Source organism: Drosophila albomicans, chromosome X (genome assembly GCF_009650485.2).
Source record: "Drosophila albomicans strain 15112-1751.03 chromosome X, ASM965048v2, whole genome shotgun sequence".
NCBI lineage: Eukaryota > Metazoa > Arthropoda > Insecta > Diptera > Drosophilidae > Drosophila > Drosophila albomicans.
The window spans coordinates 31,094,381-31,118,092 of NC_047627.2; the positions used below are offsets into that span (position 1 = coordinate 31,094,381).

A 23,712-nucleotide genomic window follows, 5' to 3' on the forward strand; every position below is an offset into this window, starting at 1 on the left:
ATAATTTGACCAAAAACGGTCGCACACACACACACACACACAGACACATACAGTGCAAAGTCAGAGTCAGAGTCACAGTTGCACAGTCAATAAAACGTTGCAACGTTGGCGGCAAAGATGAGAAAGCAACGCGCGCTCCGATCACCGCCAGCTAAATTAGTTGTCATGGGAATTTATTGTGCCATTTGCCCAGCACAAAGTCCACAGCAGCACAGCAGCAGCAACCACTGATGCTGCACCTCACACACACACACACAGTCAGACATTCAGCATCCAGCATCATCATGGTCATCAAATAAACTCGGCTCCACTTGCATATCAGTCCAAAACAACACAAAGCACGACATTTACTCGAGGGTATTCCAAAGCAAACTCAAACAGCAAGCGCACAGAAATCTCAGCACTCTCTCAGTACTTAGTATTTAAAGATACCGAAACGAATGGTTTCACTCGTTAAGAGATTTTATCAGACTATCAAGCATATCATCACAGTAAAAAGCAGCTTGGCAAAGTTTCACAAAATAATTCATGAGCAACAAATTTAGTAATAATAACAAAATATAAAGAAAATGCCAATATTATGCTTATGTTTTTCACATTGAAAAATTGTTCTATTACCAAAATTATATATACTAAAAATATACCAAAAATCACAATATTATGCTTAACGTTTTCACATTAAAACAATCTTTAAAAAAAACATTATTTTCACTTCGCAATACTTGTAAAATACTTCCTTTAAACTGTTCAAAAAATCTATAATTTGTAGAATATTAGTACAGGACTTCACTTTGCTTTACATATACTAAAAAAATACTAAAGATAACAGTACTATATTAAGTATTTTATTACTAACTCCTCAATATATACCAAAAATAAAAGTACTACATTTCTTATTGAAGCTCATTTTTTATTGTAGCACTTTCTAGGGTATCAATTAGTCAAACTAATATATTAAATCGTAACGTTAAAAAATACCAAATCTTTTGTTAGCAATTTTATCATCTTTATTTGGAATTGGAAATTCCCGAGAATGAATTGAAAAAAAATGCAAAGAAAATTTATAGAATGTTTTCCAAATTCGGTTTATTCGATTTTGCTGATATCTCTTTAAAAACGTATGGAATATATTACAAATTTTGCTGCTTGATCAAACGATAATTTAGGCAATTATTTTGAAGTGAAATTTAAAAGGCAAATCAAAATGAATTTATGCAGTCGTTAGCTTCGAAGGATATGAATGTGAAATGCATAGAGATTTGTAGTGATGATGAATTATTATTATTGCTATTAGCCAGACGCAACAACATTAATTACAGTGGAGCTGCTCTATAAAGAGAGAACACAGAAGTGCACAAATTTTTATGTGTGTGCACGTCGCGTTCATTATAGAGCTGCTCCTCGACTGCAATCAAATCTTAATATCTCGTGTCGAGACGAGACGAGTCTCTCGCTCTCGCTCTCTTGCAACATTGTGTGCGGCCCCCCCAGCATCTTGGCATCTCTATGGAAGTGTGAGAGATTCACAGACTCCCAGACTCTGTGGAACAACTAACTCGGAAAAAGTGCAGACGATCATGCGCATGATTAGCCAACAAAATGTGCCAAGTTCTCAGAGTCAAACTAACTCTCCATCTGTCTGCATTTTTCTTTCTTCCTCGTTTTTGCCAATTTGTATTAGAGTTTAATTATGCAAATAATGCGAGATTCGAAGATTCTCAGACAGTGCTTTCTAACTGTCAACTGTCACAAGAATGTGCGTTGTTTTTTTTTTTTGTTTTTTTTTTATTTCTTCTTCATTTGTCTTGAGGCAATTCATCAGTTCAGTTCATTTCAGTTCAGTTCATCGTAGTTCATCAACAGCATTAGTTTTTTTTTTTTTTTTTTTTTTTTGTTTTTCGACTGTCGTCGCCATCATCGTAATCTATTATTAAAATGCCATTAGAGCGGTGCAGCAGCCTCTCAGCCTCCCAACGGCAATCGCAATTATTAAATATGTATGTATATGTATATTTCGGCATTTCATATATCATCATAGTCTCATATTTCATACATCATATTTCACATTGCCAGCCTCTTGCATAGAAAGCCAGCCCCATAATAAACGTTGTCCAAATATTTGGCGCGCGCACAGCTCGCTCGCATGTCCCCCAAGGGCCCAATACTCTATACTCTCTGGCTACATCAACTGCCAACTATGTGAACTCTGAACTTCTGCGGCGAAATTTGCTGAAATTTGGCACAGTTGTTTCCAAAATATTTATAAACAATTGTATGTTTAGTTTACTTATCTACAATTCATCTTGTTTAATTTATAGAATATTTACTTTAAAGCAATAAGTTTTGAAATTCGTATTTCACATTTTCTGGGCAAAAATTAAAAAGTTTTATATTGTCTACAGCTTAATTTGAAGAATAATAATAAATGGAAAATATGTAGACATGGTTTTCAAAAATTTTTGGATCTTTTTAAATATAAATGTTGTTACTTCTAAAGAAGTTAAAGCTAAATGAATGAATGAGATGAAGCACAAAATATGACTTACAAATTTTATGTAACATGAATGAATTCAAGTTGCTAAAAATTACTTAAAAACTATATATTTCTTTGAAATATTCAAAAACTGTAATTAGAAAATGAAATCTAAAGCTGAATTTTAATAAAACTTTTTCATCTTGTTGTAGGGTATTTTTCATATTCGGCTTTGTAAAGTTTTCTCAGTATTGGCTTCTTTTTGGTTAATTTTCAGCGCGCTTTTCTCATATATTTGTGTATGGCAATTAAAGTGACCCAAGTGTCAAAATGTTGTGCGCTTTTGTATTTTTCTATATATATATAAATTGTTGTGGATATATTTATTTTTTAATTTTTTTAGCAAATTAAGACTTTGCATAATCAAGTGCCAAAAAGAAATAAAAGCAAAAAACGTTTGAAAAAATAAAAATGGGCCTTTGACCATTAAACACAATTAAGTTTTCAGCATTTCCCTGCTGTCAGTCTGCTGTCTCACTCACTCTCCCTCTCTCTATTTCTTTCTCTCTCTCTTGTCTCGTTTGCACTGTGGCGAAATTAACAGTTCATTAGCTAAAGCTCTGGCAAATATTTTACTTCTTGCAACCAATTAATGCCCCCCTTTGGGGCACAACCTGCAGGCAACGAACGCAAAGTGACGGCCCATTGATGATGTATGTTTTACTATAGACCACAAGAGAGGAAAGAGTGAAGCAGAAGAGGGCAGAAGAGGAGGGGAGATAGACCTCCCTGTGTCGACTATCGAAAGCCGTTATATAAATCTATTCACGCCAATTATTTGAGCTGTGAAACTGGCCCCAGGTTTTTCTTAATGATATTTCGCTTCGCCTCCTCTCCAAGTGTCAACAACTCAGCGAGTCGGACAGCTAAAGCCAAATGAAGCGCTGATAAGGTCAAGTCTTTGGTTTGAATAGAATTTTTTAGTGAATGTGCAGAATTCAATTGTGATTTCTGCTGCAATTCTTTGCGTAAATTTGCAAATTTGTAGAGTTAAATATTTATTTCAACAAAAAGTTAAATTCAACTTTTTTCTCTTTGTCTATTTAAAAGATGCATGATGTGAGTGCATTTCTATTTTAATTTTTTTCTTATGATTTCAAAACTTCTTTCAATTAATTTGTCTCTCGGAACTTTCGGAACTTTGTTCAATTTTCAAAAACTTATTTCGAAAAATATTGGCTTAAACAAAATATGAAACTTTTTCAGCTGTCGTTTTTTTCAATTTTCTATTCGTACAAATTTCAAGAATTCTATGTTAATGTGGAAACAAAAAAAAAAAACAAAGAAAAAATATTTATTCATTCAGTAAATTAATATTTAAAAGCTAATGGGCTAGACTTGTTTAAGAACTTGACATGATTTTTGTATCTGATATTTGATCATAGATTGTCACACTTTCATTTAAACAAAAAGAATCAAAGGCGGGGTGGGATTGGAAATTTCAAAGGAAGCGTGCACAATCTAAAAGTTTGCAAACACAATCTGATAATTTGCAATCGATGAGTGGATTAACATAATCATCTTTAAACATTTTCGCGTAGATCCATTAAATTGGCATTAAGTTCGCGAGAAAATGTCGGATACACATAAATGTTTATATGACACCATAAAATGCTAAATCGTCGAGCTAGAAAACCAATCGGGTTACAAAAAAAATCAAATGCCTTAAATATTATTGAATATGCATGTCGCATAAATTGAAACCAGTTAAACAAAACATAAAAACAAAAAAGCTAAAATACCTGTCGCGAGTTGTATAAATAGATGATGTAGTTCATAATTTTGTTTGGGCAACTGTAAACTGAACTGGATTATGAGAGGTAGAAAAAGATTAATACACTGATAAAGTAACTAGAATATCAAATTAAAGCGAATAAAATGAATGAAATGTGCAGTTAAATAGTTTGCAAACATTGTTAATTAACAAATTGTTTCAAAACATTAATATATACATAGAAATTGCACTTATTTGTTTCTTATGGTTTATTTTGTATTGTATGGTATATTTCAAATGTAGTAGTATAAATTGTAGTATATTTTAGAATTTTTGGTATATCAATTTTGATATTGTTTATGTTTAATATCGTTCTGTTTTACATTATTACTTCTTTTAGAGGCTATCTGGTATATTTTTGTACTATATGGTATATTTAGCATGTAGTGATATGACTTTTGGTATATTTTGCTATTGAATTTTGCTATTATTTTAGAAGTTTTGGTATATCAATTTTGATATTTTTAAGTTTAATACCGTACTATTTTACATCATTACTTCTTTTAGAGGCTATCTGGTATATTTTTTACTATATGGTATATTTAGCATGTAGTGATATGACTTTTGGTATATTTTAGCTATTATTTTTTTTAATTTTCACTTTTTTAGAGTCCATATTGCAAATATAGTAGTATACAATTTAGTATATTTTAGTATTTTTGGTATATGAATTTTTATATATTTTAACGATAATACCGACCTTTTTAGTGTTTCCGCTTCTTTACGAGACTATACTGTATAGTTTTACTGTATGGCATATTTAACATTTAATAGTATGACTTTTGGTATATTTGAGTAATTTTTTGGTATATAAACTTTGTATAAAAAGGTGTAGAAAAGGTGTAGCGACTGTTGCTTTCCTAGTTATCTTTAATTTGCAGACAACTGTAAACTAAACGCGATTAAACGCGATGTGGGGTAGGAAAAGATAAAAATACAAATACAGATACTGATATGGTATCTACAAGATTGTAGGCGTCTTGTGCCGTTGACATTGCATACCAGCAGGCGCTGACTGGGCCCAGTTCTTGGCCAACAGACTGGCTAATTGGCATGCGTCGTCGTCGTTGACTGCGTCGTCGTCGTCGTCGTCTGTTGCCTGTCAGTCCAGGAATTTGTGCGCCCAAATTGGCAGCTATTGTGGCTGGAGGAGCTGACCTACTTTGGCGCCACTGCGCTTTTGGCTAAACTCCAAAAACAGTCAACGCGAAACGTATCTGCCAGATACTTTTCGCAAGTTTTTTTTGCTTTGCGCATTGCGTTTCTCGCTTTTTGATGCCACACTGACAAATTATACAAATACACATTGTTGCCTGCTTGCTTCTCGCTTCTCTCTTTCTTCGACAAAAAACACAAAGCAAAAAAAAAGAAAAAAATACAAAAATAGCGTTGCCCAAAAAGGTTTCGAGGCAATTTTCATATTGCAACTTTTATGCCTGCTGCTGTCCGTTTTCGAGCGTTTAACTGATAATTGATTGATTTATTGCTTTATTGTTTGCTAAACAAAATCCAATCGCATCGCATCGCATCGTATCGCATTGATCGCTTTTGAGATAAACAAAAGCCCAACCTCTTGTGTCATGTACTAAATAAAATACATACAAGTCTCTTTCTTTCTCTCTCTCTCTCTCTTCGCTTTTTTTTCTTAATGCCGAAGGACATTCATCTGATCTGGCAAACAAGGCAACGATCAAGATCAACATCAGCCTGACTTCAACAAAGCAATGTAGATAATCATTTTGTTTCGTTTAGAATAGCAAATCAACGCATCGAAATGAAGACATTATCAGCTGATAGCTGGCGTATTTGATAAATCGTATTTTGTGACATCAAACTTAATTAAGAAATCATCAAAATCTGGCACAAAAAACGCCAAAAAAGAAAGCTACATAATTAGCAGCAATTAGAAGCGTATACAAAAATAACTTCAAGCATAACATTTCTATTATTTTTGCAAATGAATTGTGTTGTGCAACAAGAAGGCCAAGCATTTGGATATATAACACGTAAGTGCTTTGTTGCAAAAGCAATTTGCATGCAACTTGTGCCGCATTACGAGGCGATTAACAACAGTTAAGCAAAAAAAAAAAAAAAAAACAACTTTGCAATGTCAATTGGCAAAGAAATTAAAATAACAAGCAGCAGCAGATGCAAAAATGATAATACAAAATTGATTTGCAAATTGATCGATCGATGGCGAGCGCACTTTATATAAACACAGCACAACACCGGAACCCAGAGCGTGGCATAATCATGCAAATGTGTCGCCCAGCTTCGCAAATGAGGCATTAAATTGAAATTGTGGCAATCTTTCTCTCACTCTCTCACTAAAGGTAACATCCTGCCTGCCACAAATGTGCGGAAGCGAGCTGCTGCACGCAGCGGAAGTGCGGAAGTCTTTGTTGCAATATGCGAAATTAAAATGCAATTAAACAATATGAGAAAAAAACAACGCACATTTAAATTATAAACAGCTGAAGAGAACACACAGTGAGAAAGAGAGAGAGAGAGAGAGATAGAGTAAAGTTGCAACAACAGCCAGCAACCAAGCAGTTGCGGTTCCTTGTTAATTGATTATGCAAGTGGCGCATTTGGTTTTGTGTAAACAAGAATTTTAATAACTCAATCAACATAAATTGACGACATCGTCGCATAAAAACAGCAACAACAAAAATGCAACTAAAAAAAAAAAATAATTGAAAAACTGCCAAGATGCAACGCCACAAAGTTGGGCAAACGACGAGAAAGATACTCTAAAAATATGTTTCTTTCATTTCGAGAAAATGAAAATTTCAAAGCGAATCTGGAATTTAAGCGATTTGCGAGCAATAAGTTTTAATATTAATATAATAAGAGAGGAATGACAGTTATTTCAGCGACCATTTGGTATTTTTTGGTATATTTAAAGAATTGTGTATAACTTTTGTTATATTTTTGTATTTCTTAATATATTTATTTGGTATATTTTGCATATAGAAATTGTACTTCTCTTTGCGACAATTTGGTATTACGTACTTTATGCTCTACTTTTTGAGTCTAGTGGTATGATTTTTTATATATTTTGGTATATTAATGTTGTATATTTGGACTATAGAAATTTCACTTAATTTACAGATAATCTGGTATATGTTTGTACATTACCATTATGTATTAAATGTACTTAAAATGTTTTACTATAACTTTTGGTATATTTTAGTATTTTTGGTGAATCAATTTTTTGTAATTATGTACTCTATGGTCTACTTTTTGAGTCTAGTGTCTAGTCTATAGAAATTTCACTTAATTTACAGATAATCTGGTATATATTTGTACATAATGGTATACTTAAAATGTTTTACTATAACTTTTGGTATATTTAAGTATTTTTGGTGAATCAATTTTGGTATATTTTAACGATAATGAAGACGATCTTGTATATATTGTACTCTATGGTACATTTCAAGCAAAGTGATATAGCTTTTAGTATATTTTTGTATATTTGGTATATAAAAGTTGTACATTTTATCTATTATACCGCACTTTTTTGCACATTATATGGTATAGTTTTTGCTATATGATATTTAACATGGAGTAGTATGGCTTTTGGTATATTTTGATTATTTGTTGGTATACAAATTTTGTACATTTCCAAATGGGAAGCGAGTGTAGCTTTCCTACTTGTCCTTATTCTTGTTCTCAAATGTTAGTATTTGGTTGGTATATTATTTTTGATATATTTTAACGAGATAATACCATACTGATATGTTTTTTACTATAGCTTCCTACTTGTCTTTATTCTTCTTTTCGCAAAATGTTGTATACTCTAGTGACTTGAAGTGTATTATAGTTAAAAGAAAACATATGCTAAAAGCAAAGATGCAGCAAGAAATGATGGCAATTTGGCCAGCCTCAAATTGTGACTTGCTACGTTTGCAGGTTGCTGCAAGTTGCAAGTTGCAAGTGGCAAGAGTGGCTTCTAGATAGCAGCAGCTAATAGCTGAAGCTGAAGTTGAAGCTGAAGTTGAAGCTGAAGTTGGAGTTGTAGCTGAAGCTGGTGCCAATTTGATGGCCATCACTTGGACTGACTGTCAAACGCATGCCAACAACAGTTTAGTGCAACAATTAGCAACACATTTTCGCCAAAGTGCCACAGACAGAGGCAAGTCGAAACGAAGCGAGCAGACGAGCAGACAGACAGACAGACAGACAGACGGACAGACAGCAGGACAGACAGTTGAAACAGAAAAAGTCTGAAAGACTGAAAGACAGAGGGACATTCACTCAAGAGAAAGAGACATAAAAACAGAGAGAGAGAGAAAGAGAGAGAAGCAGAACCAGAACCAGAACTACAACAACACACACACTCACACACATACACACACTCTTTTGGGGCAGTGCTAAGGCTAAGGCTGCTTGCTTACCTGGTTCGTTCTTAATCAAGCGTTAATTTGCTGGCCAAGAGACAAGCGCAAATATGCAACACTGTTGCTGCCTTGTTCTTCCAACGCGCCTAGAGATGGCCCATGGACAATATAAAATGCAGCATTTTATATTTTATGTTAAACAATCACCTCTCAAGTTGAACGAATATTTGCTGAAAAGACTGCCACAGAGATTTCAATTTGAATATACATACGTTCAAGACGGCAATTGAAAATAATTAGTAATCGATAACAAATATAACAAGTAAGAAAGCTACAGTCGAGTGTACTCGACTGTGAGATACCCGCTACCCATTTTGAATAAAAGAAATATATTTTGCGGTATTATTCTCAAAATATAACAAATGTTTACAAAAAATCTTAAAATATACCAAATTTTCAGGAATCAGAACTACTACAGCTATTATTGTATATACCAAAATTCGCAACTCTAGCTTTAAAATTACGCTTGTTAATCGATTTTTTTGATTTGCGGGGGCGGAAGTGGGCGTGGCAAACATTTGAAACAAAATTCATCTGCGTGCAAACATAACAAATGATATCGAAAAAAAATTATAGCTCTATCTCTTATAGTCTCTGAGATCCAGTGTTTAATACGGACGGACGGACAGACGGACATGGCTAGATCGTCTCGGCTGTTGATGCTGATCAATAATATATATACTTTATAGGTGCCTCCTTCTACCTGTTACATACATTTCCTGCCGGTACAAAATTATAATACCCTTCTACACTATGGGTAGCGGGTATAAAAAAACTTCATTGAATGGAAATGAAGCTGGCTTTACAATGTTGCAGTTTGCATTGATATTTATCTAGTATTTAGAATATATAGTATTTTTTTGTATTTCTCTATTTGCTCAAAATACACAGAATAGTTTGGGCAAAGGCAAATATTTCTTATCAACTTGATTTTGACTATTTGAACAGCTGATTTGCAATTCCTTAAAGATTTATTTATTCGTTAATTAAATTTTATTTAAGATTAATTTTATTTATTTATTTATTGTGCTTTTCCGTAATTTATAATCTGTATAAACTATCGCTTAAAATTCCTTCTCCCATAAAGTTGGCAAAGTGTCATCTCAATTTGATTTTGTTCCTTGGCTGCACTTTTGCAGTTGCGCCAAGCTGAGGATTTGGGCTTCAAATTGGCTACACGTGTTTGCTATTTGTCACACTGTTAAACATTTCTTGTGCCTATCTCTCTGACTGCGAGTGTGTGTGTGTTGCAATTTGGCTGCGTCCCAGTTAGTTAGTGGCTAAGCAGTGTGCTTGCAAATTGAATTTATGGCCAAGATCAACGGCTAAAAAGTAAAACCGAAAATTGTTTTTAATAGCCATTATAATAATTATAGACTGTGATGGATTTTATAATGTAACGCTCGTAAAAATTAATTAAAAGCGCACTAAAAGAGCGAGCGCGGGGAGAATAGAAAGAAAAAAATACAAACGTTGAATACAAAAAAAAAAAAGATGATAGTGAGTTAGAGTGAAGAAGAAGGTTCAACAACCCGATGAAGAGAAGTTAACCAAGTTATCAATTCAGCATAAATACACACACTGCACACACTACACAATGTGTGTGTTTGCAGAACATTTACTCAAAACCTCAGAAAGAGAGAAAGAGACAAAGAGAGACCTAGATAAGTGAGCCAGATAGAGATGGATATAACGAGAGATAGATAGATAGATAGAAAGACGTCAGTTTGGCACTTAAACGAAGGCCCACAAAATATCGGTAAAACATAATAAATTTGATGACAAGCTTTTGTTCATTTTATTGCTATTATTATTTCTGATATCGCAGTCGCTCAGTCGCAGTCGCAGTTGACGAATATTTTGATTTACATTTCGATTTCGAGTGTTGGACTCTCTGAACAATAAAAATCAGGACTATTGTCTGGCAATCTAAGTCAATACACCCATCACACACAATAGACTCTCAAACTCAAACCTGAAGAAACCAAAAAAAAAAAAAAAAGGCAAAAACAAAAACCAAAACCCGGACTGCTATTTCTGTGTGTTGTGTGTGTTGTGTGTGCCACACGTTGACAATTAAAACCGTTACCAAATACTTGACTAGTTGGTCGATGATCGGCGCGCAGACAAAACAAAAAAAAAAAAACAAAGCGACAACAAGAACAATAACAATGACGATAAAAACCTATTGTTGAAGCATTTATTTATTTTTATATTTGTTTTTTTTTTTCGCAAATAAATGATAGCAATTTTTGTGTGCTGTGAATTAATTTGCATTCGTGAGAGAAAGAGACACCGAGAAAGTCGCGTTTGATAAAATGTTTGGATGATAAAGCGATTGCAATTATACAAAACGATCTCGCAACTTAAGTGCCCCCTACGTAATGCTTATTACATAGTAAAAAAAAAAAACCAACAAGAGAATTGTGAAAACAGCCGACAAATATTTTTCACTAAAATTCAGTGTAAAAATCTCAACAAAGAAAGCAGGAGTTAAATCATTTTTGTGTGTTTTTTAATAGTCAACTTTAATAGCAATATAATTTACGAAAATCCCCTGCGAAGAAAGCAGGAGTTATTATAGATACTATAATGAAAAGAAATGAAAAGAAGAAAAAAAACTGAATAATGAAACCCGCTTAATATGTTTTTAATCTCAGAGTAAGTCTGTCTATAACATTAGCATGTATTAACAATTTGATAACTGCTAAAAGCATTCATTTCTATAATACATTTAGATAGCTGCTATTTTTATGAATTAAAAATGCTGTTCCACATATTAGATGACAAATTAAAAATGCAAATGACTTAGGTAAATATTGCAATTAATTATGAAATCATTTATCTTTCAAGTAATGCAAAAATAATCACTAATTAACATCAAATGCTAGATTCTGAAATAAATTTGCTTAATTCGCTGATGTTATCACAAATCAACTTGGCAATTGTGAAATAATTGAGACGCTTTAGCACAACGAACTACTGTAACTTGAGTAGATGAGTAGATGAGAGGCGATAAAAATCATTTAGTTTACATGTTTTGGGTTAGCCAGATGGCATCGATAGGCTAACGATGTCACACAATAATTTATCAACAAATGGGAGTCGAGTGTGCTCGACCTTGAGATACCCGCTACTGATTTGCAATCAAAACTAAGTTGAGTGATTTTTTTGTTTGGAAAATATACCAAATTGTTGTCGATATGCTACTACATTATATATACCAGATATACTGTAAAGTCCATAAATATCATAAAGTACAAAATATACTAGATTGTATTATTATACCGATATGTATATATATCCACATACTTCTGCACTATATACCACAAAATATACTGTAGAGTCCAAGATATACCATAAAGTACAAAATACAGTAAGTATTGTCAACTTCTGTCTAGCTTTTGTAGTCTCTGAGATGTAAATATTTAGTTGTTTACAAAATATACCAAATTATACCAATTCATATTTAGTATTTCGATATACTACCACATTTTATGCTGCAAAAAATATCATAAAGTTCAAATATGTTATATAATCTTCTGCCTAACTTTTGTAGGGTCTGAAATATACATATATAATATACCAACACCATACTGAAATATACCAAAATGTTCATTAGTATATCCTTAGTGTCGCAAATATACCATAAAGTACAAAATATAGTAAAATATCAGCTTCTGTCTAGCTTGTGAAGCCTCTGAGATGTAAATACTTAGTTGTTTACAAAATATACCAAATTATTATACAAACAAAATACTGAAATATACTACAATTCATATTTTGCTTATCGATATAATACTACATTTTATGCTGCAAAATATACCAAATTATTATATGAAATATACCAAAATGTATATTTAGTATATCCTTAGTGTCCAAAATATACCATAAAGTACAAAATGTACTAGATTGTCATCTTCTGCCTGACTTTTGTAGGTTCTGAAATATACATATAATTTTATAAAATATACCAAATTATTATACCGAGAGCATACTGAAATATACCAAAATGTATATTTAGTATATCCTTAGTGCCCAAAATATACCATAAAGTAAAAAATATAGTAAAATGCCAGCTTCTGTCTAGCTTTTGTAGTCTCTGAGATGTAAATACTTAGTTATTTACAAAATATACCAAATTATTATACAAACAAAATACTGAAATATACTACAATTCATATTTTGCTTATCGATATAATACTACACTTTATTCTGCTAAAATATACCAAATTATTATACCGAGATCATACTGAAATATACCAAAATGTATATTTAGTATATCCTTAGTGTCCAAAATATACCATAAAGTAAAAAATATACTAGATTGTCATCTTCTGCCGAACTTTTGTAGGGTCTGAAATATACATATAATTTTATAAGATATACCAAATTATTATACCGAGAACATACTGAAATATACCAAAATGCATATTTAGTATATCCTTAGTGTCAAAAATATACCATAAACTAAAAAAATATACTAGATTGTTATCATCTGTCTAGACAGAGAGGTGGACATGACTTTATCGGGTATTTTGCATACCCTTCTACCTCTTTGAGTAACGGGTATAAAAAACGTGCTCTGTAAGCTGTGAAGAATTCGAGTGGAAGCTTCGCGCCGGCTCGGCTTTGCATAATGCCAGGCAAACACTAAAGACTGGCTAAATTATTGGGCCAAATATTAGCATCGGCTGTCACAGATGCCAACACACAATTTTAGCCGGACTTGGACTTGGACTTGGACTTGATCTTGGCGTGAAGTTAATGCCGTTGCCAAAGACAGAAACAGAGACAGAGAGACGGACAACTGTTGAAATTGTATGCGAATGAAATACGTTTAAAAAACCTTTGAAATATTTATCAATAGATAAAAAGAAAGAGTGAGACAGAGGAAGGGATAAAAAGAAAGACAGAGACAGTGGGAGGGATAGATAGAGAAAGAGAGAGAGAGAGGGAATGTCGAAAGAGATTTAGCAAAGCGATAAAGAATCAAAAGTGTTGTGGCTGTCGCTAAGTCTTAAATATGCGTCAATGAAGTTAATAAAAATGTTAACAAGCACGTCTTAAGCTATTGTTATTCCTGCTTCTGCTTCTGCTGCCAAGGTGAAGAACAAAATTTCGGGAGTTCTAAGAGCTGACAAAAAACGACAGAAAATCAAAGATGATAAAGAGAAGAGTCAAAAGGAATAAAGTTGAAGTTGTCACATGTGCAAATGGTTCAATAAAATTAATGAGAGATCAGATTAGGAATTTTATAAATGTTGAAAATAGAAGCAAAAATACAGGTGAATGCAATTAAATTCAATTCATTAAAAGAATTAGAATTGTATGAATTTTATAATTGTTTTTTTATCCAAGTTGCATTTTTATTTGAAATCAATTAAAAGTTCAAAAATTAAGAAAATATTATAAAAGAGTGCGATCAAATGTAATTAAAGAAAAGAAGAATTTCTAACTTATTCTTTCTTTCTTTTTTTCTTGACTTACATGACATATTGTCATAAATTAGACAATTAATATACAAGTATAATAATAATTGCAAAGAGTTAATACAAATCATTCTTTTAAGTTAAACAAAATGTCATATATAGAAAAATTGAAAGCAGTTCCGAACAAACGCATCTTCAGGAGCTCTTGTGAACTATCCTAATATGTAAGCTGCAACTTGACTCATTTGCATAGTTAATTTGTCAAAAGTCGAAAAAATAAATAAACTTTCTATGAAGCAGAGCATTTAAGTGGATATATTTCTACTATTTGTGGATGTCGATGTCGATGTCGATTGCCGGCACCTTTCACTCGGCGTTTAAACAACAACACAGAGACAGAGAGAACGACATAAACTCAAATTATCAGCCATAAATATCAATATAAAGCAAGTGTTTAAAGTAGCCCAAAATATAAAAAAAAAAACCTTAAACATATAAATAAAATAAAGATCGTGAGAAAGGAACGCGTGCGACCAAGCCCAAGACTGAAGACTGAAGACTGAACACTGAAGACTGATAGATAGATAGATGAAAGACTTTAGGCAGCTCTCAGTTCATTGATGAAATACGAGTGCAACTTGGACATTTTGAGAGCAAACTAAAAGAACGCAGACTGCAGTTATCATGAAAACTGAAGTTGAAATATGGCCAAAAAAAAAGCAGCAAAAGAAGAAGCGAAGAAGCGAAGAGAAGATCGAGATGGAGATGGAGAAAAAAGGTTCTTTCATTCACACTTCGAATGGGGCGCTTTGGGGCACAATTAAGATACATAAATTGCTGTGAATATATCTATTTATTCCGATATATTCAGAAAACATTCACACACATACACACACACAACACTCACTCTGCGGCCTGCTATCCATTCATATTCATGTTGAAGGCGGAGTAGTGGGAACTCCTCCTCTAAAATTCAAACCAGATACTTTTACTGGAATTTTGAATTGGATTTGAAGGTGTCAAATGCAACTATGATTTAGTTGGAAATAAAGAGGAGACAGATCATTTTAATCATAACTAACGGTACATTTGTTTCGCTCTTTACTATTTATTGATGTACGAGAAATTAAAGAAGGAGGAACAAAATTTGGCAGAATGGAAAGTTATCGTTAGAAAATGCATTTAAAAATCTTTATTTATTACTGAAATAACAAGTACAGAATCATTATATTACCAAACATTATGTTATTTTGGGAATTAAAATGAAGTAATACATAATTTTGAAAAAATATGCTGAAGACAAAGTATATTTCATAATGCTGATAATATGATTTTCATAATTAAACGTTTTTAACACATACAACATTCAAATGAAAATGGAGGAATTGTATTTGAAGAGTATTGGTTTAGTCCATAACCAACTAAAAACATTGACAATGATATAATATTAAGTATTTTTGAAAATTAGCTCAGAAATAATGCAGATTTTGTGAGGAGTAGTGATTTATAACACAACCAACATTGGAAATGAAATAATATTAAGTGGGAATCATTTTCAGATTTGTTGATTTTCAAATAATTTGAATTGCTTCTAGAAGCGTTTTTCAACTTTTAAATGATAAAAAGGAAATGTCAAAGATTTTCTATCGTTAATCAAATTGGAGTAAAGTGAATGTTTGGGCATTGAAATAAAAGGAAAAATTTGAAAAAGAAATGCAGATGAAATTGAAAAATTGACAACGTAATTCGTCAGCCAAGCACCAAATGCAATTGATTTGTAAAGATTAAACTGCACATTGAGTTTCAGATTCGGCTTAAAGATTCAGATTCAGATTAAGATTAAGCTTATGATTTACTTAGTCCAAGATTAAGTTGTTTTTAGTGGGGTGAGGCTAATAATTTATAATCTTTGTTAGGTGTGAATAATGTGTTTCAACTGTTTAAACTAAGATGTTGTTGTTTTCTATCTCTTTCTCTCTTTGGTTGGGTGAGAAATGTTTTGATTTCGAACAAACAAACGCCACAGGAGTTGCACAGCAGCAGCAACTCCCTTCCCCTCCCCTCCCTTCAACTCTTGGATCGATTGGCCTTTCAAAAATATTCAAATTAGTGTGTGTGTCGATGGCAGTTTTGAAATACGAACGTGTATTTATTAGCGATTAAGTATCAAACATAAATATACATATTGACTTTTTTTTCTCATTTTTTTTGTCTGTTCTCAAGATGAAGTTAATGTCGAAGTTGAGACTTCAACTTCAACTGCTGGGGCATAGATTAGAATTAGGAATTTACTGTGAAATTATGCAAATCGTTGCTAACAAATTTTCGAAAGTGTCAAAAGCACTAAGAACCAAGAACTTTGCCTGCTTCTCTGACTCTGACTCTGACTCTGACTTACTGACTGAGTGAGTGGACGGACTCTCTTAGAATCTGAGATAGTTCTTCTTCTCCAACGAACTGAACACGAAACTGATATCTTTATCTGTCGTGCGTCTCGTTAGCAATGCCCCCAAAACTTATTAGACAGTGGAAGGTGTGAAAAGCCACAGCAACATTTGAGTATGTATGTGAGTGTGTAAATGATTCTTCATTCGATTCGATTCGATTCGATTCGTTACGATTCGTTTCGATTCATTGGCGCGCGCTAAAGTTCAACACTCGTCGCGTCGCGTCTCGCAGATGAGAATCAATTGAAATGCAAATGTTCTCGCATAGAATGAATATCTACGAATAGAAATATTTGAATACAAAATGACAAATCGTTGAATTATGAACGGCATGCACAAGCAACTATCTTCACCTCTTCCACCTCCTCCTTTTCCTCCCTCTCTCTCTTTCTCCCTTTCTCTCTTAGCAACATTCTTGACACTTCCAGTTTGATGTCTCGATGTTTCCATTTTTCGTAGAATTGCACACAAATTTTAGTGCGTCAAATGTGGAGAGATGGCATCATTTTAATCAATATGCAATTTTTATTTTCAACTCACAATTTCCAATTTCCAATTTAAATTCAAACTATATTTCAAAAACTAGTTAGTTTTGTCTTTAAACTAGATCCGCTTTTAACATAGTTGCAATTTAATGACTACGAACAACATTCTCTTTAATTTTGCATTTAATTTCGTCTTTAAACATAAATGTGTTTCAATTGGAATAGAAACTTATACATAGAAAGAAAAAACATTCGAAAATCAAGAATGAAAGCTTTATTCATGATTATATAATGTCAAAATTCAACCAAAAATTAAAAATCTTTTAATAAAGATTTACAATCTATTTTTCAATCTAAATTTTTTTCTCTCTAATGATGAAACTAAACTAAATATATACTAAATATTGTATATAACATTATTTAATCTAGATTTTTTTCTCTCTAATGATGAAACTAAACTTTATATATACTAAATATTGTATATAACATTATCCATAACATATTTGTATTATTTTCAAGTACATTTAACCATTTCGCTTCGGTATACAAAAAACAATCCAAGTCGCAATTTAGTGTCCGATATTTTCTTCCCCTTTTTGTATTCTTTCTAAATAAATATAAATGTAATATAAACTTGCAAGTTTCTTTCCAGACTTGAATCGCTTTTAGTTAGTGAAAAAATTGCATCCTTTTATATACAAAATTATATAAAAATTCAGCCACTAATTTTGTTTATTCTTTGTATTTCTTGTATTATATATTATGTAGTTTGTTTATCTTCGAGCATGACACATCTTTAAATCTTTGCTTCACTCTCCTCCTTATTTTGAGCTGATTTCTAATAAGAAGAACAAGTTACAAACAAATTTAAAGGCATCAAATTTCCCGCTGTTGTCACTTCACTTACTTTTGGATCATCTTTCTTGTAGAGCCAAGAAAGTGTATTGATCAGCACAATGGACAAGAGCAAGTACAAGAGTGCACTCCACTCAAATTGTTCTTCTTCGATAATCAACATTATTGTATGTTAGCTTGTTTAATCAATATGTGAATTGTAGAGAATGCTGCTGAATTGAGTTGATACAACTGATAAATCAAGACTTACTATTATGAATGAAATATTCAATTTATTTTTCTACTTTTTATACCCACCACTCAATAGGATAGAAGATTATTATGTATAACTTTATATATTCAGCAAATGTATCTAACAATCAAAAAAAATGCATCTCCATACTTTATGGAGTATGTAAACAGTATTTTTGTAGTATTTTATGTGGTATAAAATAAATGACTTATGAAATAAATTATATATCTAGATATATACCAAACATAGCCTTTGGTATATTTTAGTATTTATTTCAGTATATTAATAATTATAATATTCTTAATCAGCGGTATGAACCGAGACGATATAGCAATATTATACCAACTATTCGATATAGCCATGTCTATCTGTCTAGATATATACCAAATATAGCCTTTGGTATATTTTAGTATTTATTTCAGTATATTAATAATAATAATATTCATGATCAGCGGTATTAACCGAGACGATATAGCCATATTATACCAACTATTCGTTATGCTTCAGTATTTATTTTTGTTTATTTAATTGGTATATTTTAATAATGATATATTTAATAGTATGTATTTATTTCAGTATATTTATTTGCTATATTTTAAAAATAATACAGCATTGTTTTACTTTTCTTAAAAATGGGTAGCAGGCAATTTTACACTCAATTGCAGCTTCTTATTTACCATATTTTAATTATTTCCCTATACTATATTTCCCTATAATATTTTGAATATTTCCGACTAGAACTATTTCTAATGCAAATTTTTGTTGTTGAAATTATTTTGCTATTTACTTTTTATAGAAATTTGTATTATTCAAACTATTTTCCATTTTTCTGACACATTATGATATTAATTCTTAATGAATATGTATATTGTTGATGATATTTTTCTACGCACTTTATTAAGAGATGTTCTTTAGCGTATTATTTTTCGTATTTTTTGTATTTCAAGTTGAATTATTTGTTGTTTTGTGTGATTTTCGTTGAGCTTAAAGCTGGTTCTGTGGCGTGTTGGAAAAGAGAAAGGAATCACAGCACAGAGACAGAGACAGAGTTAATAATAAAGTCGACTCATAATAGATATGCAGATAGATGAATGCTTTAGTTCGTTAGATAGTTGATATAGATAGATGACTGGGTGGATTTGTTTCTGTTTCTGTTTTTCTTTTTTGTGTGGCTTGGCAAAAGATGCGCAAACGTTTTTGGTTGCAGGTGCAGCTAGCAGCAGCCAGCAGCCAGCAACAGTTGCTCGACTTGACATCTTCAACAACAAGCTGTCCAGAGCAAGGCCAGCAACTGGCTGCAGTTGCCACAAGTGGCAAGCGTTGCAAGTTGCCAGTTGCCAGTTGGCCATGGCCAAGGTCTGTTGCTGTTGTTGTTGTTGTTGCTGTTGCAAGCGAGGCACGTTGCCTTCTCTTCGAGGCGGCCGTGCGGCAAACTAAACTCTTGTGTGTCTAGCTTACAGTTAGCTATGCAAACATATAAGGCTAAAATGCTCTCGCTCATCACACACGTGGCGTATGCGCAATGTGCGGCTGATAATTAGAGTGCTTGCAACATGGACAACTGTCGCCACTTCTCCTTCCATTTAGTGTGTTTATTAGTGTTTTAGTGTTTCTCCATTCTATTATTTCTTTATTGCTTTTCCATTTGCAGTTTTTTAAAGATTTAAAGTTTAAAGATATAATCTTCTATTTTATCTTTTAAATTTCATATTTTTTTCAATTTTTGTTTGTATAATCTTTACTTTTTCATTTATATTTTTTTGTTCAAATACTGAATTTGATGTTTCTAGTATTTTCATTTCTTTTTTATTTTTATACCCGCTACCCATAGGGTAGAAGGGTATTATAACTTTGTGCCGGCAGGAAATGTATGTAACAGGTAGAACGAGGCTTCTCCGACCCTATAAAGTATATATATTCTTGATCAGCGTCAACAGCCGAGACGATCTAGCCATGTCCGTCTGTCTGTCCGTCTGTCCGTATAAACACCTAGATCTCAGAGACTATAAGAGATAGAGCTATCATTTTTTTCGACAGCATTTGTTATGTTTGCACGCAGATCAAGTTTGTTTCAAATTTTTTGCCACGCCCCCTTCCGCCCTTGCAAATCAAAAAAATCGAATAACAAGCGTAATTTTAAAGCTAAAGCTGCAAATTTTGGTATATATAATAATAACTATAATATTTATGATTGCCGAACATTTGGTTGCGATCAGATAAAAATTGTCGAAGTTATTAAAGAAATACTTTTGTATGGGCAAAAACGCCCACTTACTAGGGGTCTGAGTTGCTTTGACCGACAATCTGGAATATTGTGGCGTCTATGGTATATTTTGAATGCGGTACTATATCGATATACCAAATATACCATTTGTTTTTTTAGTATTTTTAATATATTTGGTATATTTTAATAATAATACCACAAAATATATTTTAAGTATTTTTGTAGTATAATTGGTGTGTTTTGAGAATAATACCGCAAAATATATTGCTTTTATTCAAAATGGGTAGCGGGTATCTCACAGTCGAGCACACTCGACTGTAACTTTCTTACTTATTTTTTTGTTCAAATACTTTATTTAATGTTTCTAGTATATTCATTTCTTTTTTATTTTTAGTATTTGTATTCAGTATTTTTTCAATTTTGTTCTTTTTATAGAATCCTTTCTTTTATATTTTTTTTTCATTGCGTGTTTCTTGATTTTAAACACATTTCTATATATTTTTTCATTTACCTGTCGACTTCTTATTGCTACTTTTCTACTCCCTCATTTCTGGCTTCTCTTTTGCCCCTTCTTGATAGAACAGCAGCCCCCTCTTATCTCTTATCTTCTCCTCACCTTCTTTAAGTCACCTTTCTCTGATTTTGCGGCATGTGGATTTGGCTCGTAAATTAGCGAGACGACAGCAAAATGTTTGGTTTTTATTCTGTTTCGCTTTTCAGCCCCGATAATCTATCGTCGTCTATCAAAGCGCATCATGTTGCCAATGCTGCAAGTTGCCAGTTGCAAGTTGTAAGTTGCAAGTTGCCTTGTGCGTTACAGTTGCTGCTGCTGCTGTTGCTGCTGCTGTTGCTGTTGCAGCTGCGCCCCACACGGCAATCATTCACTTTTAGCCAAAGCATAATAATAATATTTCAGCTAGTCGCAGTTGCCTGGCACGCGATTCATCTTGACTGCAGCCCAAAGAGTGGAAGAGGAGACACTAAGAAGCATTGCATTTCGATTTAATCGAGTTCTCGCTGCTGCTGTCGTTGATGTTGCTGTTGCTATTGCTGCTGCTGCTGCTGCTGCTGTTGCAGATCTGATCTAAGTTGCATTTAATAATCGTCGTCGTCGTCGTCGTCTTCGTCGTTGTTGTCGTTGTCTGTTGCAGCCTCAACAAGTTTGCAACAGGCAAAACAGGCTAAAAAAAAGCAGCCAGAGAACATTGTTGTTGCTGTTGCTGTCAACGTCAAAGTCACGGCAAATGCGTTGCTGCTGTTGCTGTGTTGCGCCTACATTCATATTTCAGCAATTAAAAATCTAATTGACAAATACTTGAAAGACAACGTGCAGGCAGCCGAGTCCAACTGGCGGCAACTGTGCTGCAGCTGTGTCTGCTGCTGCTGCTCCACATGCAATTGCAGCGACAACAGCAACAACAACAACAGCAACAGCAGCTGCAACATCTGCTCAGCATTAGCAATTGCATTTCTATGTTTTGGCATCGCATCTTGTTTTGATTTTTAACTGCCGTTTTGGCCAGCCAGCAACAACAACAACAACTTACAGCCAGTTTTAATAACTTCATCTGCAGCTTCAACTTTTGGTCAAAACGCGCAACCTTCTCTCTCTCTCTCTCTGTCTGTCTCTCTGGGCCAAGTTCAGGGTACAGTTGAGTCGCCGGCTTAACGGCAAGCTGCGTGCAATGATTGACCATTCAACAAAGCAGCAGCAACTGGCTGCTTGCAACATGCAACATGCAACTCCACAAGAGTAGAAGGCGTCCATTTGATCGTCGCTTGGCCTAACAAGCAGGGCACGTGCCCTATTAAGCTTTGTGGTCAGCCAGTCATCATCATCATTGCATTCATCTAACATATTACTACTGGCGTCGTCGTCCATAAACAAGTTATTAAATATGCTCAGTCTGGGTTGTTGTTATTGTTGTTGTTGTTGTTGTTGTTGTTGTTGCTGCCAAAGTACATTAATTATGCACACAGAGTTGTCATCTGGCTTGACTTCAACTTCAACTTCGGTGGCCTGTTCACTGGGTCAAGACTTTGACTGCGACTTCGACTTCGACTTCGACTTCAAGTGAGGGTGGCAACTGCTTCTTCAGTATATAGTTATAGCTAGATCTAGAGATGGCCAACATCAGCAGTTCATCGCTAGACTTTTAGAATTTTATTTAGAGCATAATTATGTTACATTTATTTATTTTTAGTTCCATCTTGTTCATCTTTAGTACATAAATTCTTTTTTACTACTTTTAAGTACTTTAGTACTTTTTAGTTCCTTTATGTTTTAATACAATTCAATTCCAAAGCAGAGTACACTTAACATACATAACAATCAAGCTGAGCTACAAAAAATGATATTTCATTTACAATTTTATATTATAACTTTAAGCGAACGTCAGCAGCTGTCTTTCATTTATTAAATTTATTTTCGTCTCACAATTTTTTAAAGTCTTTTGTAAACTAAACAGAGATTTTTCCTAAATATTTTGTATTGTTTCGTTTCTTTGTTGTTCATATATTTTCGAGCTTCAATTTGTGTTTAATTCTGATTTCACTCCTTTTTCAGATATACCAAAAAGAATTTTCAAATACTTTGCACTAATGGTAAGTCAGACGCCATTTAATAATTGATATTTATTACTGATATTATTAAATTTGAAATCACATTCAGTAATTTGCATTAACCTTTATGTATATGGAAAGTAAGTGAGAAATTCTCTGTCGAAAAAAGTAAAAAAACCATATACTAAAACATTTATTTTGAAATCGAAATTGAATCTTATAGCTCCTGATTAGTATGGAAGCTTAGAAAGATTTTAAAACTATTTAACAGTTTAAAGATGATTGCAAAAACGAACGAATTCATACGCAAACTAAAAACTGGACAAATTTATATATTTTATCGTAAAACAGTAGAAGTTCCTTAAATCAATCTTAGCTCGAAATATAGTGCTATAAGACCTTTAATTATTGTCGTAAATAGTGAATTACACATATATATATATATATATATTAGACATATATTTGAAACTAAAGATTTATCGATTTATTTATTCCTTCCTTAAATGATTTTTTTTGTTAATTTATAATCTGCGTTAACAAAAAACAGAAAATTACCAAATATATAAACTTCACTCTTTTCGGCTCTCATCTCTAAGTGCAAAGTGTTTGCCCATCTCTACCGAAAAAAAATGCTACCACAACTTAATTAAAGACGCGTCGATAGTTAATATTTTCATTTATGCTAAACGCATTTGGAGCTGCGTTCTGGGAATTAACAGCTTACCACCTGACTTCCACCTAACAGCCACCTGTTACCAGCTTGCG

At 32.9% G+C, this 23,712-nt stretch overlaps 1 long non-coding RNA gene across 2 annotated transcripts in view; it reads left to right on the forward strand.

Annotated features, from left to right (window-relative positions):
• LOC127565472 (uncharacterized) overlaps positions 1-23,712 on the forward strand; it is a 70,029-nt gene that overhangs the window by 17,962 nt on the left and 28,355 nt on the right. The window contains exon 2 of one of the 2 annotated variants that reach the window (XR_007954774.1): positions 22,952-22,989. The exons of the other annotated variant lie outside the window; for it this stretch is intronic. This is a non-coding gene — a long non-coding RNA (uncharacterized LOC127565472). The remainder of the gene's footprint in view (positions 1-22,951; positions 22,990-23,712) is intronic. 2 annotated transcript variants of the gene reach the window in all.